This window comes from Myodes glareolus, chromosome 1, assembly GCF_982192425.1.
Source record: "Myodes glareolus chromosome 1, mMyoGla1.1, whole genome shotgun sequence".
NCBI lineage: Eukaryota > Metazoa > Chordata > Mammalia > Rodentia > Cricetidae > Myodes > Myodes glareolus.
Window position 1 is genome coordinate 39,921,554 of NC_142026.1, and position 19,500 is coordinate 39,941,053.

Genomic DNA, 19,500 nt, shown 5'->3' on the forward strand with positions numbered 1-19,500 from the left:
TAAAATGACATCGGTGTCTTTACAATACAGTTTCCATCCTACAGTATTTCTTCTATTTTAATTACTTTTTTTAAAATAAATGATCTTTTCTCGTTTTACATTCCAATCCCTGTCTCCACTCCCTACCCTCCTCTTGTTCCCTCCACCTTTCCCCTCAGCCCCATCCACTCCTCATCCTTTTCCTCCATAAGGACCTGCCAGTGAGAGCACTGCACTCCACTCTCACCAGCTGAGAGCAGGGCCCCATGCTTGCGTGCATGCGTCCCCATGCTTATGTGCATGCGTGTGGATGGGCTCAGCCCGCCTGAGTCCCCAGCGGACTTACTTCTGTAGAAACAGGTTCTGTGCAAAATGCTACATTTCTCTTCCTTAACAATTAGAAGAGGAGAAAACAGCATCTTCTACTTATTAAAAGTGCATCCAGTATGTGTGACGTATGTGTAGCTGTGGCCAGAAATGCACGAACATATGAAAAGCCGCTACTCTGATAGCAATGTCAGCGAAGACTGGAACTTTACGACTTAAGAACTAGGAATGATATTTTCTGTACGTTGTAAATCAAAAAGAGTATAACACTCCCAGGAAATTTCTGTTTCCTCCTGAAAAGTGGGGAGATATTAGGCTTAAGCGAGCAAGCATTTTTTTCCCCATTTACAGAAAGGACCTTTTAAGAAACAGACCTCCCACAATGATGGTAAAGAACCTTAAACTTGTGGGGCCTTGATTGACAGTCTTGAAGCATAACTTACAGTCAGAAAGTCTTAGGCTGGAATCTCTCACAGTAGGAAAAAGATGGCGTATGAGTTCTGTGAGATCATATGAAACACTTGTTTGCTGTGTTTTGTAACTGTACCAAATATTAAGCTGTAAAAGCTTCATCAAAAGTCACTTAGCTGATTGAAACGCCAGGCCAGTCCCAGGCAGGCCTGGGCTGTTGCAGGGTGCTGCCCTTCCTGCCAGCCCGAGTTTCCTCTCGCAGTAGTGCTAACACAGAAGGAGTGTGTGCACAGGAAGCCACAAATGAGCATGCCATTAATGGAGGCTGTAGAGAGGCAGAAGCCTCAGCGTCAACCCAGGGAGGCGAGGTGCGGTCTAGGGTAGGAGGCTTCTTAGAACCTGAGCAAGGCTCTGTAAGCGAAACTAGAGCTGCTGTGGCTGAGGGCCAGGAGGGACTTTCCACACAAAGGTAAAAATCATCCAGAGATTGGAGAGCGAAATAGCCCCATGCCTGGCAAACTCTTAGTGATTAATTGGACGTTACCAGAGAAGGAAGATGTGGCAAGCAATTAGAAAAGAATGTGTTAGAGAACATTGGCCCTGGTAAGACTTGGATCGGAGAGCACTCCCTCCAGAGGTATTGGAATCATAGTCTGTTTGTCACGCTGGCCAGTTCCACGCTTGAGCATGCGGAAAAGCTACTAACCCTGTAAACTGGTAGCCAGGGTGGGGGATGGGAAAGTCAGAATGATTTATCAAGTGTATGCTGGTTAATTATTTACAAATTACATTTCAAGGGAAATTACATATAGTCTAGTTGAAAATGATAGCCTTATATAGGTAATAGCATGTCTCAGAGTTTAATGAGTCTAAATCTAGACAGCCTAATAATGGCACATCCTTCTTCTGTTGTCTTTGCCCAATATGTAGGCAGCTCTTTGCCTTCCCTAGCTATGAAATGGGACCAGATGGCTCACCTGGAGTTCTTTGATGAGTCCTCATTCACTGAACGTTAGCTGCATTCACTATGGTCTACCTAAACAAGTAAATGTTCCAAAGTGAGTCTTTTGTCACAGCTATCTGTACTACAAAATGGATATTTGCTATATTTGTGTCTTAGAGTTTAGACACAGAACCAATGTTCGTGTCCGCCAGTGTTGTAAGACGTGTTCTAGTTATATGGTAGGTCCTATTCCCCGAGCAGTTTTTGCCCCTTGTCCTTAAAGAAATGAAAATAGTAGCAACAGGGATTCCATCCGTCCTTCTTCCCTAAGTGACGGTTAATAGTGTCAGCTTGAGAGGATAGAATCATCGAGAAGACACACCCCTGGACTGAGCTGTCAAACAGTTCCTACGTTGTGTTAATTGAGGTGGGGACCCCCACACTAACTGTGTACACCACTCCATTCTGTGGGTTTGGGTCTTAGACTGAATGGAAAAGAGAAAGCTAAGCCAGGGCATTCAGCATGCTCCCATTCCTGACTGAACCACCCCCGAAGGGACTGGACCCTTGAACTGTGAGCCCTACCAATCCTTTCCTTCCTTTATTTTCCTGTTTGTCATGGCAGCAGGATGAGTCACTAATGCATTCCACAAAACATATGCTTTTGTCTTTATTTTTTCCAACCAAATCGTGTTCTGAAAAGAAAATTCTCCTGAGATTTTTCTCAGAGTTAGGTATGGTTTTTGCAGGTTTTTGGTTTAGGGGAATTTTATGAAAACTGACTTCTTATTTCTGGGGTTCCTTAGCATTGATCACTAGTCTCAAACAATTGGTTGCTTCTCAGGTTGAAAAGTCTTGATCTCACCATCTCAAGTTAGAATAGTCTGAGAATGGAGATCAAAGCCTCTTCCCAAGTGCAAGCCCCTCTTTTCTAGGTTAGCAGATTTTTCAAAACACCAAAATCATCTCTTGCCCACTCTTGCTGTGCGGTAAAAAGACCCCAGAGACACATGCACATAGACCCCAACACCTGCCAATCAGTGTTGGAAGGAGGGTTCTAGTCATGTGATGTTTCCTGTTTCTACACTGTCAGCACAACCCTCCACATATGCCTGCATTTCCTACATTACAGCAGGATTCTGAAAGTATATACAGAGATCCACCACTTTCCTGAGACTGAGTTAATACTTATATTCTAAATTAAGTGAATCAATCCTAGAAATCCTTATTTTTTAACTTGATATGAATTCGAAAATCGTAGGTTAGCTTCCTAATTTCTGAATTGTATTAGTAGAATCAGGTCATAAAATTTCAGTAGGAGTCCTTGGGAATGGTCATTTTTTTAAATAGCAACTTTTCCCAGAAAGCTAAGGTTTCATCTCTTTTAAGTACTATAAACATCTGAGACAGGGGCTACAGAGATGCTTCAGCAGTTTGGAGCACAGGCTGCTCTTGCAGATTCCCGTAGATCAGTTCCCAGCATCCACATGAGACAGCTATCGTTGCCTGTAGCTCTAGCTCTTACAGCATCTTCTGACCTCTATGGGCACCTATGTCACATGTGCATACCCATGCAAAGAAACATATATATAAATGTGATAAAAATTAAACGGTTCAGTAAAAAAATTGGCTAGAAGTCATCAGAGAATATAGGATGTGTCTATGAAGTTGTCAGATGTGGTACGTTGTATAAGTGGCAGCATGAAGCAGATTGGCAATAAATGTTAATTCAGAATCTTCTTACCCCTACCCACTTCTTTTTTAAAAAAATATTTATTTATTATGTATACAATATTCTTTCTGTGTGCGTACCTGCAGGCCAGAAGAGGGTACCAGACCTCATTACAGATGGTTGTGAGCCACTATGTGGTTGCTGGGAATTGAACTCAGGACCTTTGGAAGAGCAGGCAATGCTCTTAGTCATTGAGCCATCTCTCCTGCTCCCCACCCCCAGTTTTCTTAATGATATGGTGCATCATACTAAACAGGAGCCCCTGGTCTATGATCGTACATAGGCTGTTGCCACGTAACTGGGCATATTGCCCACATTTACCTGCTTTTCTGTATCCTCTGTAGCTTCATTTGTTGTCAAACTACCACTTAAGCTCATTTCATTTCAAATAATGCATTACATGCAGGCAAAGGGAAAAGGAAAATCTGGGTGCGTGTCATTTCCTGTCAAAGAGAAGTACAAGCAAATAGAACAAAATAACCATAGTAATGTAAGCAAACAAACAAGGGGCCTGAAAAACTGGCATGATCATGTGTACTTTATTTTTTTTTTTAAAAAAAAAAAAGTAATTTGTCTCTGTGTGGGTAGGTGCATGTGATTGTAGGTGACTTTGGATGTCAAATGAGAGTATCAGACCCGGGATCTGAAGTTACAGGAAGCTCTGGGATACCCAGCATCCCGGAACCAAATTCTAGTCTTTAGCAAGAGCAACATGAGCCGTTATGCCCTCAGTCTTCTCTGAGCCCCAGTGCCATGTACTTTAGATGGTTTTTAACCTGCAAGACTGCAGCAGCCCTTCTCCCGTCTTCTGATTTTGTGCTTTAGATTTTGACTCCAAGTTTCCTTTTATTTAATTTCTCTGTGAATGCACGGGTAACTTTGGAACTTTTGCAGGGATTTGTTTGTTTAAAACCTGGCAACAAGAATGTCCAGACTTCTCCTTCCTCTCCAGCCTTGTTCTACCCTGCCAATAATCTATCTAGGTGTGGCTCCTCCTTCTCTTTGTTTCAGACAGTTGCATGTTCCTAAACATAGGGTCAACAGACCCATAATGCAGATACATCCAAGAGGATGCTGTTCTCCCACTCTGAGGAGCAGAGCAAGCATGGAAGGGTGGTAGGCACAGCAGCCTGACGTGAAACAGGATTTCAGAAGAATTGTCAATCCACTGGTTCCACCTCTCTCCGGCTCTTACAAGGCTGCGGCCACAGGGGAATTGGGGGAAAGCTTTGAAATTGTGAGCCCAGGGGAAAAAAAATCCCTTGCTAATGCATTTTTGAACCAGATAGAGCGGAGATCAGTGGCAGAGAAGCTGCACTTAAAATGATTGCATTCCAGCATAAAGAGGAGGCTTCACTTGAATGTGTGTGAGTGCTCCCAACTCTCTGATGTCTGAGTGCCAAGTTGGTGGGAAACTGAATCAAAGATTCCATTGCTTCCTCCCCTGTCTCACCTCCGTCTCTCCAAGCAGCTTCTACCTATACATGCTTTCCCGCAGTATACACCAAACCAGTGTTTACTCATTCCTCTGCAAAGTGTGTGCTGCCGTGGACCCTAGTATTTAAGCTGAGTCCTTTTAGATCCTTTTTGAGTACTCATTTGAAAAGCTCCTCTAGGGGTTGGTAAAAATCACGTAGCAGGTAAATTCAATCCCCCACAAGGCTGGAGGAGAAAAGTGACTCCTACAGATTACTCTTTCACCTTCACTGGCATACTGAGCCAGCACACACGCACACACAGACACACTCATACACATATACACACACTCACACACGCATACACTCACACACACAATGGAGTGAATAGGAGGGGAGAGGAGGGAAAGAGAAAGGAAATCTTTAACAGTGCAGCTTAAAGCCTATTCTGTTATGCAGGTGTGTGAAATTCTTGCCTCTGTTAGAGTTGTATAAGGTTTTTTTTTTTTTTTCTGCAGTGGATAGTGTTAGCAAATACTTTGGGGTAGATATCTAAAAATGCTACTTTGAATTGCCGAGTGTTTGAACCTTAAGAGATTCCACCAAATTATCCAACAAATCACTTTTTACACTTTACAATCCACAATGAATAAGCAAACTCATTTTCTTATCTACACCCCATATTTTAATACTACATTTTTATGGTTTTTTTTTTAAACGAACCACTGTAATGTCTCATAAAAAGAATTAGAATGAATTGCAAGATCCTAATAGATTCACTTCTAAAGTGCATAATCAAACTCTAGGAGAATCTCATCTGAGGACTCTTTACATAACCCGCCTTTGTTGAAAATAAAATTTTCCGCATCACATGAGACCTACTGGATGCTGTGCACAGTCAGGCATGGGCTGTGGTGCCCTGACGCTGTCTTGTTTGTTTAGAAGAGCCAACAGGTAATAGTCTGATTGTTAAATATGCAGCCATCATTCTTTTAAAAGAAGCAGTAAGTATTGATAATTTATCACTTTATTGTAATTTTACTATTAGTGCTACACTTTTGCACATGCCGTGCTTGTGTGCTAGAAACGCTCAAACCGTTGGAATTTTGCTCATTTCTTCCTGACTCTGTGTTCAGTGTGGTTGTGGTGGTGATAGGAAATCAGCCGTGCTGTAAACATTTACACTATGGAAATTAAGGAATCCTTCACGTCAATCTTGTATAATACTGGATTTTTTTGTTCGTTTGTCTGTTTCTTTTGCTTTTTGCTTAGAGCAGGTACAATACTGGAAAATCATGCCCGTGCAGATTGTAGTCAATGATTAAAATAAATAAGAACTATAATTATAATATCCCCATTTCCAGGGACAGCAAAGATTTCGGTATGGTTAAAGACCAAGTGCAGTTCCAACATATATCTGTATTGTCTCAATAAACAAAACAAAAATCAGTAGATATTCTCACTGTAACTGCACATTGCACATCTACAGCCACAAGTAAGTTAGAAAATTGTTTTTCTAAACCCAGTGACAGAATTTGTGAGGCTCAACTGTTTATATGGAATTTATAATAAAGTGTATTGTATATTTTATCAATTTTATTAGTTGTATGCTACATATTTTGTGAATAAACCTACAGTAAATATATATTCACACATGTACATATTTTTGCCATAGAGCTTATAGATTATCAGCATACCACTAGACCCAAAAAATGACATTTTAGCACACTTTCCAATTGCTTTGTTTGCAAACTAAGCTTTGACAAGAGCTCAACTCTTACTCATAAGGATTAAAGTCGGTTCTCCTTTTTCTCTTACACTACAGGTGTGCCGGATCAGTCTCTTGGGTTTGGGACATGAGCAGAATAATTTTCATTTACCAAAATATGTTTAATTAAATCTGAATTCTCTTAAGAAAAGAGGAACTTTGGAAGAAGAAAGTGCATTTAATTACTATCTGGTTCTTCCCTCACTTTCCTTAGAAATTTGAAAGTTAATTTATTTTTAGTCTCAGCACTTACCTAAAATCTGAACTTTGGGGTTGAGAATACTATGAGAAAAGCCACTCACAGGGCATGTGTGACATTCGTGGAGATGGCCCTCCTCATTTTACAACCGTGTACGGATGCACAGATATCCTGCTTCACACCTAATCGAGTCAAACATTTGGAAGGTTTATCTGGTTTTCCTTTATGTGTGAGTGCCTACTTGCATGTATTTGCACTGAGTGCATGACTATTGAGTCCAGAAGAGAGCCGTGATCCCTTTAGGCCTGTAGTGACAGGCAGTTGAGGGTCCCCTGTGTGAGTGCTGGGAACCGAACCCCAGGTCCTGTGGAAGAGCAGCAAGCACTCTAAAACACCAAGCCATCTCTCCAGCCCAAGGCAAGCCTTTTGACGAGTTGACCAAAATAAATTATAACCCTCTGTTTTGGGGACATTTTAAAAATTTTAAGTGAAATAAATGAGTGACTGTCTAGATGGGAAAGGAACAAGGAAGTCAACTCTAAGAAAAAAAAAATAGTGGTCCAGAAGGTAGCATTCTACCCGCTAAAAGATTCAAGTCTTTAGAGATGAGAATGATGTGTCGAAGTAGAAACTTGCATCTCTTCAGAAAAGAAAGCAATTGAGTCAGTAGACTCTGTGTGTTTTCTCCTAATTCATTTGTAAAGCACTTGATTTTTTAAAATCGAAGACTGGGGAAAGGCCGCGGAATGGAGGAATTACTTAGCCCAGCCCTTCCACCTCTCAGAAATGAACATCAATGTGCAGAAAGGTTATGTTTTGCCCAGGGTATTATAGCTGCTTGTTCACACTATTGAAACTGGAAGAATTGAATTTGTGTTGTATTTCTCATTTGCATGTGTGCCAAAGTGCATGGCCTACCTATGTAAGGTGAGTGTTCTAACAGGCAGTGTTGAGAACAGCCCTTCAGGCTGCAATTACCTGGAGACCTGGGTTCATGAACAACGTGGAATATGTGTAAAAATCAGGATAGCTTAGTAAACTTCGTTTGTGCTTTGTCTTTCTGATCATGGGGGAGTCAATTTCCCTTATCCTTCAGGTCATTCCTCCATCAGGTTGTTTGATAATCCCATTGGTTTCAGAAGACTCGAGATCAAATATTCTTCCCTATTTTTCTGTTGCCTTCACTGAACACAAGTGGCTTGATATGAGCCCTATGAATGATTTAGGAGTATTCAGTACCTCTGAAATGTTCAAAAAGAAACCTATTATTCCTCAGTATTTTTTTCTTGCCAGTGTCTCCTTAAAAATGTGAGCTCCCTGATTCACTATCTCCCTGCATTTCAACCTTGCTAATCATCTTCATTATGAAAGACTAAATGGTCCTATTTCATTTCACTCGTTCTATTGGATAACTGGTTTTTATTTGTGTAGTTATGTTTTTATTCACTTAGTTATGTAAAACACTGCAATACCACTGACTGTCTCAAAGACTGCATTTTGAATGCAGCACATGGATTTTAAGCAAAAGCAGTCTGGCACAGAACAGTACCGTGTTTAAGTGATCTTTTTCTTAGGGGCAGGGAGAGGCTTTCTTAATGCGCTTTAGTTTTTCAAGCGTTTGAATTATGTGTAGTTTTGCTTGTTTGTTGTTTGCTTAAGCTTTGCCTTCATTTATCCTATGTCAACCTTTTGGACATATTTGTAATTATTAATTCCATTTTTCTTAATCATATTGCCTCTAATCATTTATTGCTTGCATTTATTTAGTGTGGCATGCTGCAGCATGCATGTGGTGGTCAGAAGACACCTTCCAGGAGTTGGTTCTCTGCCTGTGGGGTCCAGAGATTGAAGTCAGGTCTTTAGGCTTGGTAGCAGGCACCATTACCTACTGAACCACCTCACAAGCCCCACATTCCTTTTGTCAAGGGGATCAAAACTTGGAAATAATACCACTCACCTAATTGATCCATTTAAATTGCTAGGGAATGGCATTTTGTTTCAGTTATTCCTGGTAACTGTTTGGAAAGCCAGCAGGAAGAGAAAAAACTGACTCGTGGATTGTCTCATGTAAAATTAGAGGATGTGCTTCAGTTTCAAGAGCCCTGATTCACACAGACCTTGCTGTGGTGACCGCGGTGTTCTTTCCACTGAGCACACATGCTCAGGCAAGTTTCTGATGCTTCACACTCTGATCTGTCTACTTGCCCACATCCTTAGCTTTCTTAGATGAGAAGGAAGTCCTTCGGGAGAAGCACAGAGCTCCTTTACTCTATTTCCAATTTGAAGAGAAGCCTAATCCTTCTTCCTAACACACCCTTCCGGCTATTTCTATCCATGCACATTTCTCCCTCTTCTGAAGCTTTCGAGAACTTTTCTCATGCGAAAGTTAACTGTGAATATGGGGAGAGCTTATTGAGAGATAGAGAGCCATGTGAGGGAGGAGGCTGTTGTGCTCTTCCATTTGTGACTCTTGAATTGTTATTAATCAGTCTTCAAGTTCAGTTATTCATAGTTCAAAAAATATCACCAGTAATTTTGTTCTGATCTTTTAATTTTTGAAGTTATGTTGTGGCTTTTGGAAATATAAAATTTCCCATTTTCGAAACATGTTTGTCATTCCTAACCATGTAGATTAAACAAAAATGAAAGAACACATTGTTACCTGAAATAGTTAAAAATTGCAAAGGGCAGAAAAGATAAACTTTTTATATGCTACTAGGGGTACCCTTAAGGTGATTCAAAAATTGAAAATGGAGCATTTGGTATGAGAAATATACTTTCGGTTTTATATTTCAAATCTTATGTAAAAGGATTTTCTTGATGCTATCCCTTCAAGTCACTTTTATTTGTTCTAGGTCCATCTACCTGGTTCCTCCTACCTAGCCTTTGCCTCATGCTTTCTGGTCTCAGTGGAAACGACAAATAGTAATTGGGAAAGTTCCAAAAGAAACTCATAATGCCATTTAAAAGATGAATCTATGACACATAATAAAATAACAATAAAGAAGTGAAAAGTGATTGATAGGACATATAGGAGGGCCTGGAAGGGAAAGAAAAAAATATAACCAAGAATCAAGGCTATCCAGCAAAAACCACTGAATATAGGGAACAAGTTAGCTGTGAATATGTCCAGGATATCTTCTACAGTACAAATAAATGTTTAAATATGGGATTTGTACAATATAGAAATTTAAAATCTAATGCCCAGGAAGGATTAACAAAAAACAGAGGATTTTTCTTTTTTGATTCAAGTGCTGACAATGCAATATGTGTACATGTGTGCATGTGTTTCTCTCTCTATATGTGTGTGTGTGTGTGTGTATGTAACTCCTGCATATGTATTATCTTATTTGTGTATTTATTTGTATTATAGTTCAATGATGAGTTTTTAAAATGGACATTTAAAACTTCGTGACATTTTAAAATTAAATTTATCTAGCATTGTACACTGTCTTTCCAGTTTTATTTCTGTGAACGGATGGCTCATAATTCCAACAGGAAAAAAGAAATTTAAATTGATGTTTTTGCTATGAATTTATTTCTTATTTGCAGTCCTAAAAAGTGATAACAGAGAACACCCTCCAATCGCTGCCATTGTAAGAGTAGGGTGGTGAGCTTTCATGCCTTCCATTTGATCTCTTTTGGGAACACACAAGCCATCATCTCTAAAGGTTGTCTTCTTCAATGTTGGATAAGTACATTTTCTCTTCCTTGCCACGAGGCAAATGGAAGCTAATAATTTCTCTTCCCATAGCAGTGAATACAAAATCAAAAGAGGCTAACTCACTGCAGTGACAACTTCAAAGGGAATTCCTTTTTGAAGTTCATAGCTTTCATTTATTTAGTACTGAAACGTGTCTGCTAAGCCTGCTTTCAGTGGCCTCAGGAACCCTCTGCATAGCTGGAACCACATTGTAACAGTGCCAGTATTTCCGTCATGTTTCGCTTACCAGTCACACATATGCCTTGACAACTGAAGACATCCTGATGTGCCTTGTGAAGGGGTCGATGGGGAGAGTACGGAGAGTGTGCTTTCAAGAATCCAGAAATTTTCCAGGAGAAATTGATGACTCAGGTTACCTTTGTCTCCTGTTCAGTATTAAGAATGCTTTCTTGTTTGACTGGTTGCTTTTCGTCTTTGTTTGTTTGTTGTTGTTTTGTTCTATCGTAAAACCAAGGTTCTTTTGGAGGCCTTTCCCCGAGTAAGCAAAAAGACTTATCTTCTGTATTTCCAGTAGTTTTCTCTCCTGTTAGCCTCTCATGTCTGTGTCCAGCGCTCTGCAGCAGAACTCCGATTGCACAGAAATAACTTCCATAATAGACAGGTACAATGTAGCACTACAAAAATACCTTTAAAAAATGTCCCTGTTAGCAACACTCTGTTCCAATGCTAAGTTAACTATATGCTGGGTGTGTTAAGAGACACATTTCCCAAAGGGATTTTCAGAGGAATTCTAACTTATGAGATGTTTCCTGACTTCAGAAATTAATTCCTGAATGATCTTCTCTTTCTGACCACGTTAGGAGTTATGATTTCGTCTCAGGAAAACATCACCTGTCCCATGATTTCAACATTAGTAATTTAGAACAAAGAGCTGTAAAGATACAGACAAAGACAACACACACAAAAAATGCGATGCTTATCTATTGTTATTTACACTTGCTGTAACACCTTTAATTCATTTTTGATTGTACGTTCAATACAGAAAAGGAGTGTTGATTATATTAAGAACATTTGGGGAGGATGGGAGGAAGGGAAGAAAGGATAATAGTTATGATAGAGTTTGGAATTATTAGCTTGCTGACATAAGTCCTGTTGTTAAAGATGTCACCTCTTCATTTTTCTAACATTCGTTAATGGTCCTAGCCTTGTTTTTCCATAGTTGTATAAGGAAAGTATCCATTATCCAAACTGACTTAGGAGAGTAAAAGATGGATATGCTTCCTCACTTCCCTTCCCTTCCAGAGAGAGTATAGGGAATTGAAATCTGTTCTCCTGTCTTTCTGAAGGACTTTCTAATTAGTGGGATATAGTTTATAACAATACCCTGGCTCCCTAAGGATCTTTGGTTGACCTATTCTTTTATTGAAGCAGGAAACAACCAGGACGAGATGAGCTCATGGAAGGAGGGCTATCTCTAGAGGGAAAACTAGGAGAGGCCAGCAGACTTCTAAGAACCTGAGATGGAATGGGCTGTTGTCATGCATTATTCTACATGCTTACTTTACTGCTTCGCTAGGGATCCAAGCAGGAATTACAAGCTATTATTAGAAGAGCACGCTAAATAGTTTGGGATGGATAACCTCATATCCCATGCGTTCACTTCCCATTAAGATCCAGCTTCCTGCTTAAGTGGATGTCTTTAAGTACGACTGGCTGCTTATCCATTCTAACTGGAGTCCGTTATCCTTGCTTTGGGGTATTTCATAAAGAAAATGCCTTTAAAGTCTCTAAGAAATAGAACTCGCTGTTGTAAATAGGTTTATTAAACACTAGCATTGGAGAATTAGATGTGATACCCAAGTTTTTCGCCAGGTACATGAATTCCTTGAACAGTATTCACTCCCTGAATCCTCTTGTTCCCCTGTATATAAAAGGCAAGAGTTGAAATCCATCATCTCTAGGGTCTCTTTCAATGCTGAATTCTATGAGTCTATATACTTGATAAAATACCTTGCTGGGGTTATCCATCTTGGGCTAGACAGAAGAGAGTGATTTCTCATAAAAAGCAAGCTGGGAGCCTTAGGAAGCAGTCACCCGGTTTTCATCATGCTCAAGATTTGATTCGGAGAGAACACTGATTTTGAGCCTCCTCTGGGTTCTGGAACTACTCTTTCTTCCACTGTGTGTCCACGTATTAGGAGTGGCGGCTTACTCATTAGCCCTGTAGTGATGCCCTGTGCATTATTAAACTTGGTTATTGCATGTGTCCTTTTCAAAATTGTATTTCAACATTTCCATTACATTCACTATTACTAAAGCTTTATATATGTATATATACGTATATATATATATAATTAAAATGGAATATAATGATAGAATGAACTATCCTTAATGTCATCCACTATCTAGTAAATGAACTCTCCTCTCAATACTTTGAAATCCATTAGGTCTCACTGCTTCCCTCGGTGCAAAAGAACAGCATCCATGAAATATTCTTTTACCGTGGATGCCTTGGATTCAATTCTTTGCAAAAATGAAACACATTTCATGTGTTAATCACTATACACCTTAGAGAGTAAGAGAATAGAGAGAGAGGAGAATACGTGGAACTTCCTCAGAACAATGACCCTCAAGACTATTGAATGAATCTGGGTTGAAATCATAAATTTGGCACTAGCAAAATGGTCTCAATACAATATGCAAAGATAGGGTCTTATTAAACTGACTCTTAGTCCAGATCTCAAAGCACCAAAGTTGGCCTCAGGTCTAGTCAAGAGGAGCGTTTTTATTAATAAAAGTCAATGATCTTGAAACAGCATATTGACGTATTGTGACCTTCTTCACAGTCTCAGGGCTTCTAATCCAGGAGTTTCATTTTTAATAGCTCATGCCATTTATCTTACTAAAATTCCTTTACTTCACTGATGACCTAGTTTCCGCCTAGTTAAAGCTTTTCTGAGAACATCCTTCTTTGTTATCCTTAACAACAAATTTCAAGTGTAATTAAAAATGTATTTATGATTTATTCATTTAGTCTATGTGTATGTGTGTTCTTGCGTGTGTGTACATACACCATCTGCATGCAGGAACCTGTGACAGTAAGAGAGGGGCCTATGAGTTCCTGGAACAGGGAGTTACCAGGGGGTCGTGAGCTGCCATGTGGGTACTGGGAATGGAACCTAGGTCATCTGTAAGCACTAACTGTTTGTACCTGCTGAACCGTCTCCCCAGCCCCGAAGTTTCTTTTTTAATAGGCCTCTATTCCCTTTTTTTATATCCCCATGTTATTTCCTTTCTTCTGTTTCTTCCTGTTATGAGTTGAAGAAGTTTGGAATGCCTCTATTTCTTCTATCAAGAAAAAAATCCAGATTCCTAGCTATGAATATACATCTCCTCAAAATATATAGCATATCCCCTAAAAATTATAAAATGGGCTAGAGAGATGGCTTAGTGGTTAAGAACACCTGCTGCTCTTCAAGAGAAACCAGGTTGAATTCCCAGCATCCACAGGGCAGATCTCAGTCATATATGACTTCCGTTCCAGGGGATCTGATGCCCTCTTCTAGCCTCCTCGGGTGTCAGGCATGCGTGTAGTGTACATACAAAATAATAAATTTTCAAAAGTAAAACAATTACCAAATTTAGCCCCAAGCTCCAGATCTACAGCCAACTTCTTTACTCTTCTCATCTGTGCACTAGAAACTCTTTGAGCCGAAAATATTGTTTATTAAGAAAAATCTACCACGAATTAATCTTCCAGAACACACCAATATTGGATGAGAGGACTCTGAAAACTAGCCTCATTTTTAAAGTTCTAAACGTGCCCGTAGAGCGGTCTGACTGAAACAGGCCAAGCCCAGACCTTCTCTCCAGCAGAACTGTTGTGTGGGAATGCACAGCACTTATGTTGGATGCATCAAAGAAGCAGGTGCCTTCCTCTTCTTCCCCTCAGTGGCACAAACTCTCAGTGCTGCAATTCCAGAGCATTCTAGTTTGATACTTACTTCTACTCTTTCCTCTTTAAAGCACTGGGTTTTATTTTTCTTTTTGTCCTCAGTTAACTTTTCCATCTATGCCCTCTTCCTTCTGTATTCTGGTGTTCTAGTCTCAGAATGCAGCTGTCTGACCAGTGTTCAGCCAGTATGCGATTGCGATCTGCCAAATTCCTTTTCTGTGTATGTTTTAACTCATTCAATCCTGACTTCAGTTTCTTCCTCTTTTATTCAGCAAAACATTAGCGGTCATCGTGTTGCTTAGTTACAGTAAACTTTTTAAAAGTATTTTCCCCTTTAATGATGGTTTTAACGACAGAGGCAGATGTCACCTATAACCTAGTGAAATGAAATGAATTCATTTTTGTGTAGGTTAATTATCCGGTGGCCTGGTAGTCCAAGGCTTGTGAGTTACAGCAGAAGGGCAGGCAACATCAAGCCATGTTGCCTGTCGTCAGTGAAATATGGAAAACTATCTGACTTAAGAGTTTACCGGAAGATCAGGATAGAGGTTATGAAAATAGTAATGAATTACTGTGGCAAGGACTGTGTTGAGTTGAAAGGTCATGTCCATTGCCCTAAACACTTCGGCTGAAACGAAAGCTGCCACCTTCCACAGGACCTGGAAGGCGTCTGGAGCATGCCCCTCTTCCCTGATTGATGAGGTTCAGGTGGCTCTCACTAGGAACTCACTATGTGAATACGCAAGCACATGGGGCGTGAAGTCAAGCTGCAGAAAAACATACTCATAGAGGTCAGGATCACTTCTAGTAGTAAAATTCCATTTTGCAATAGTATGCAAATAGCAATACACATCAGCAGTGCCTAAAATATATGTAAATATGTTTTAGAAGTATTTGTGTGAAACAGCATTTAGAATTTGGTCCAACTACATATTGTTAGGATAGATATTCTTCCGTCACATAAAACAAAATCAGTGTCATTCTTTTTCATCCATTTTTATATAGTTTTAGGTTAGCAAACAAAATAATGGGCTCTGAAGATTGATGTTTTCACACATATATATCCTTATACTTCTTACATATTCTTTTTCCTGCCACATCTCCAAACTTTTTCTCCCTATCCCTGGTCCCCTTGTTCCTCCCAGATGAGTCCTCTTTGCTCTCTGTGTGTGTGTGCCTGTACGTGTTAATTCTGTGTATGAGAGATTCTGCATATGAGAAATAATGGGCATATTTTCGCTTTCTTCCCATTACTTCCCATTACTCCCCCTTCATTCCGGTTCTTCCCCTTCCCTCCCAGTCCCCTTCTACTTTCCTGTATAGAATGCATACATTTATAAACAAAGTGCAACTTTTAAAGTTCCACATTTGTGATTCTACCAAACCAAACTAGGGTTTTTGAAAATGATAGAGACCCTAAAGGATGGCCCATAATATAAAGACTATGATGTATACACACATTTTTAAAAATGCTTTGACAAGAACAACTAAATAGGAACAAATTATTTTTGTTATTGTTCAGCAAGTATACACTATAGTTCTGAAGCGCTTCACTTCGTTAATTTTCCTTTTGTATGTTCAGATTTCTGGAACACTTTTTTTTTGTAAAACAGGCAAGGGTTTTGCCCTGGATCTATGCAACAACCTAATCCCATGCACGATGTACATTTTTCATGACAGAATTCAGAGTCACTAAGTTGGGGACTTCTCTGTAAGTCACTGCAGGGCAGAAGTGCTCAAGATGCCTTGTATTTTTCCCTGGGATGTTATTTCTCACCCTGTTATTTTATTTGGTGCTATTTTATAACTACTAGATAATGCCTTTGATTTTTACAGGATATTTATTGTTATCATTATAGTCATAAGCAGAAAACAAAAACACAGGAGTTGGCAGGTTAGGTCATGAGGTGATAAATGCTAGTTACACAGACTTGGGGAGACATAAGTCTTGCTCCTAGAGCCCACATAAAGGTAAAGGAAAGTTCTAACCCCCAAAGTTGTCCTGACATCTACATGGCTGGTGTGGTTCAAATGCACCTCCCTCTGCATACCCATCACACTCACACACACGATAACAGTACATTTTAATGTTTGGAAATATAAGACATTTAATTTGGAAAAAAACTATGATAAGAGGATTATAAATATCCTTAAAATTTTCTCCTATTGATATGCTTTCAGAAAAGCTACTAAATTTGGACACTTCTAATACACACTTTAATGAGAATATACGCCATTTTATTACACTTGGCAATAGTTATGTGGCAAGATGCTATGACTAACATTCCTGATACTCTTACTTGGTGACAATTTTAGCTTTAAAGCTAAAAAGTATATACTTTGAAACAACTTTTAGAATTTTGTTAAAATAATTATTTTTAGTTCTTAAATGTCTATTTGATTTTCAACATTAAAATTTTTAAAATCGTGATAAAGATGACCAATTTTGTAATAAAAATCAAATGATGGTTTCCTTAATTATTTCAGACACAATGTAATAAAAGTACAGAAGACAGTTCATAATGTATATTATGCTTGTTGCTTGTACTTACATTGAAATGGAGGGGAAACTGTTCCTCTCTGTGGTGTAATTGCTCATTGACAGAGTACATGCCTACTACATGCAAGACCCTTTGTTACATACCCAATGCCACAAAAAAACTAGCCAAACAAATATCGAAAATTATTAGACTTGACATTCAGTGGTTAGTGATAATGCGTAAGTGCCAGGTACTTGCTATGGGGGCACTTTACATGTCCCTGTAACTTAACTTCACGGCTTCCTTGCACACAGCATAAAACCAAGTCTCTGAACCTGCTATACACACACTGTGAACTCTCAACATCAGACCTTACTGTCACCCGACAGCCTGTGTATACTGGGAGTTTTTGGCACTGGCCCTCCTGGATCCCACTCGCATACGCAGTCCTTCTAAAGCCTTTTGGCCTCTTTCTTCCTGTAATGTTTCTCTCCACATCTATGGTTATGCTGGTTCACTCAGGTCTTGGTACTGTTCTATGGACCAATCTCACATTGTCTTATCAAGTGCATTTTATAGCCAGTTGTTGTTCTTTTTCTCCATACCTCTTCTCCAGTGTGTCTATTGGAGAAAAGGAAAAGAGTGAACGCTTCCCTTGGCTGACTGCTAGCTGCAGGCCAGGACTGAGTTGTACTCATTGCTCGGTATTAATTGAATGAAAATGATTGTCATTTCTTAAAGTAACCTTTAAGTTCGGTAGAATTTCCATGCACGTGAAAAATGCTTCCTGCAATTATCTAAGCTAATTAGGTGAGTCCCTAGAGTTCTGAGTTCGGCTGATGTGACCGAAGGTCTACTTTAACCATTTTCTGTCAATCACCATGGATAGTCACATGTTTCTCGATGAGATCATCAACTAACTGTATCAAAAGTAATACTGACGAGATATATGTATTAAGTTGCATGTAGTTCATACAAGAAAGTCTGTTCTGAAAAGTCAGTATAAAATAAAGGAAGGAATTACACTCATTTATAATTTATATTTTTAATAACATGGGCAAAGCTTAAGATATGCTTGTATTCATTATTCAGTATTGTTATTTTCCTCGTCATTTTTTTTTGTTTGTTTGTTTTTGTTGTTTTTCAAGACAGGGTTTCTCTGTAGTTATGGACCTTGTGCTGGAACGCACTCTGTAGACCAGGCTGGCCTCGAACTCACAGAACTCTGCTTCCCTCTACCTCCCAAGTGCTGGGATTAAAGGTGTGTGCCACCACCGCCCAGCTCCTCCTCGTGCTTTAACCTCCCTTTAAACTCTCACTCTTTTTTAATTGAAAATAGAATTTTTCATACAATATATCCAGATTTCTTCTTCCTCTCCCTTCTCTCCAGGATCCTCCCCACCTCACGTACACTAAGCCACACTCTTTCTTACTCTCTCTGTCTCTCTCATTGGAAAAATAAAATAAGATAAAAGCAAACTTGAATATGAAAAACAAACAAACAAATGAACAGGGATAAAAAAGAGTCAAAGAAAAAGCACAGACACACGTGTAGACTGAGACATACACACTCACACCCAGAGAAATCCCATGTAAACATAAACTAGAAGCCATATTATATACGCAAAGGTAAAAAAAGAAAGAAAGGAAGGAAGGAAGGAAGGAAGGAAGAAAGAAAGAAAGAAAGAAAGAAAGAAAGAAAGAAAGAAAGAAAGAAAGAAAGAAAGAAAACGCTTAAACCACTGTGAGCCCCACCCCCCAAAAAAACACCTTCAGAAATACCATACCATTTTATTCGTTTTGTGTTGGCCATCAACTTCTGTACCTGGGGCCTGCCCCATTTGCACCCTTAAGAGTGTGGTTTGTATATCCAATTAAACACCAATGGAAAAAGTTAAATTTTCCTTTGCAGTTAATCAATTCTGAGTTAGGGATGTGGGCTTGTGCCCACTTTCCCTCTCCACTCTGAGGCCCTATCTGGCTTAGACTCGTGTGGGCCCTGTGTATAAGCCACAGCCTCTCTCAATTCATGTGTACGACAGTTCTGTGGTATCTAGAATGCCTGCTTTTCTTGCTGTCATCCATTTTCCTTCTGGCTCTTACAATCTTTCTGCCTCCTCTTCTTCAGAGTTACCTGAACCCTAAGGGAGGGATTTGGTGGAGACATCCCACTGAGGACTCAGTGTTCCACAGTCTCTCACTCACTGCACGCTGTCCACGTGTGGGTCTCTGTGTCCAGTCCCATCTACTGCAAGAGGAAGCCGGCTGATAATGGCTGAGCAAAGCCCTGACCCATGACTATAACAGAATCTTGTTAGGAGTCATCTTACTGCTATGTTCCTTTACCAGAGCGATAGTATTTGGTTTACCCCTGGGCCAATGCCCTCTTAGTCTCAGGTTCTAAACCACATGAGCCATTGTCGGGCCTGGCTTCCATCTCATGGAGTGGGCCATAAGTCCAATCCTATAGTGCTTAATTAATCCCAAAACTTTTGTACCACTTTGCACCAGCATATCTTGCAGGCGGGTCACTATTGTAAACCAAAAGGTTTGCAGCTGGGTTACTGTTTACTTTCCTCTTTTTTGTGGAGTGTAGACTACCTTCCAGCACCATGAACACTAACTAG

At 39.7% G+C, this 19,500-nt stretch overlaps 1 protein-coding gene across 10 annotated transcripts in view; it reads left to right on the top strand.

Moving 5' to 3' along the window:
* Pam (peptidylglycine alpha-amidating monooxygenase) overlaps positions 1 to 19,500 on the top strand; it is a 286,594-nt gene that overhangs the window by 188,039 nt on the left and 79,055 nt on the right. The window lies entirely within an intron of this gene.